This window comes from Amphiura filiformis, chromosome 3 (genome assembly GCF_039555335.1).
Source record: "Amphiura filiformis chromosome 3, Afil_fr2py, whole genome shotgun sequence".
NCBI classification, from domain to species: Eukaryota; Metazoa; Echinodermata; class Ophiuroidea; order Amphilepidida; family Amphiuridae; genus Amphiura; species Amphiura filiformis.
This window is the reverse complement of record NC_092630.1, coordinates 59183335-59184498: the sequence shown is the minus strand read 5'-3', so window position 1 is coordinate 59184498 and position 1164 is coordinate 59183335.

Sequence of the window (1164 nt, the reverse complement as noted above, 5' to 3'; positions counted from 1 at the left end):
TTGAACATTGATTTTAAATAAATAATATTATTATTTAAAAAAAAAGTATTTACGCCAGATCAGTTTCATTCTTGTGGCGGCCGTATAGGCCTACATGGTATAGTCCTATTGGTGTGCATCATGTATTTAGTTCAGTTATTAAATTATGGACCAAGTCGTTCCATATTCTACTACAGTGGACACAATCCAATCATATAGGTCTACATAAAACCCATTATAACATTAACCCTAGAATACAGTTTCATTGCGTATATCGCGGTGAAACTCAATTTATCACCTGCAGAAAGAAAGTTTCAGGCCGGGTCAAAGGAGAGGTTTTTCCCGGGTTACTAGCTTTGGCCAATGGCGTGATTCGTTGGTGCGTTTGTGGGGTCCAATCACGGTTGTCGGTATTGCGTGCTCGACGCCATGCTTGTGTGCGAGAATGTCATTCTCTGTCGATGAAGCATTGGAGGAAGATCGGTGAAAAATTTTCTCCCACCCACCACACCCATTAATGGTGGAGGCAGGGAATATATTGATTGAAGATATTATTCATATTTAAAACAAAATCTGAAATACTTTCCAGTATTAGTAGAAGAATTATCATTGTCATAGATGATGCTTCGTGAATAGGTAGAGTGGGTATTTATTATTATTAATAGTCGAGTAACAAAGCCAACCAAGCAGATATATTCACCACAAAATGATGGCAATGTTACTCGATACTTATAGTATAATTGATACATGAAGTGCGTGAGAGGCAGTTTTTCTGTCCGAATTTTTGATATTTAATGTAATAGTGTAGTTCTTACATTAACTTAACCAATTATTTCAAAACAATCATTATTTTCTGTCAGGTAATCTTCCTGAAGAGCAATTATGGCTTCAGTAGTCTAGTGGAGCACGCTATGTATTTATATGGAAAACGAAGGTTTCAGCCAGTCAATGTTTGCTTTTTTATTGAGATCATGCTTTGATCAATTATCTTTATATTTGAAGGCCTCAGCTTTGCTAAGACCGCGGCATTTTAGTGAGCAACCGGCTCTATAGGTAATCACGAATGGAGCTCACCACGTATTTTCATACAGGGTAAAGTTGTCTCCTTAATATTTATCTGGGCTTTTATGAGTCAACTTACATGGACTCCAGGATGTCCCGGCGGAGTTCGTCATGAGGTATATT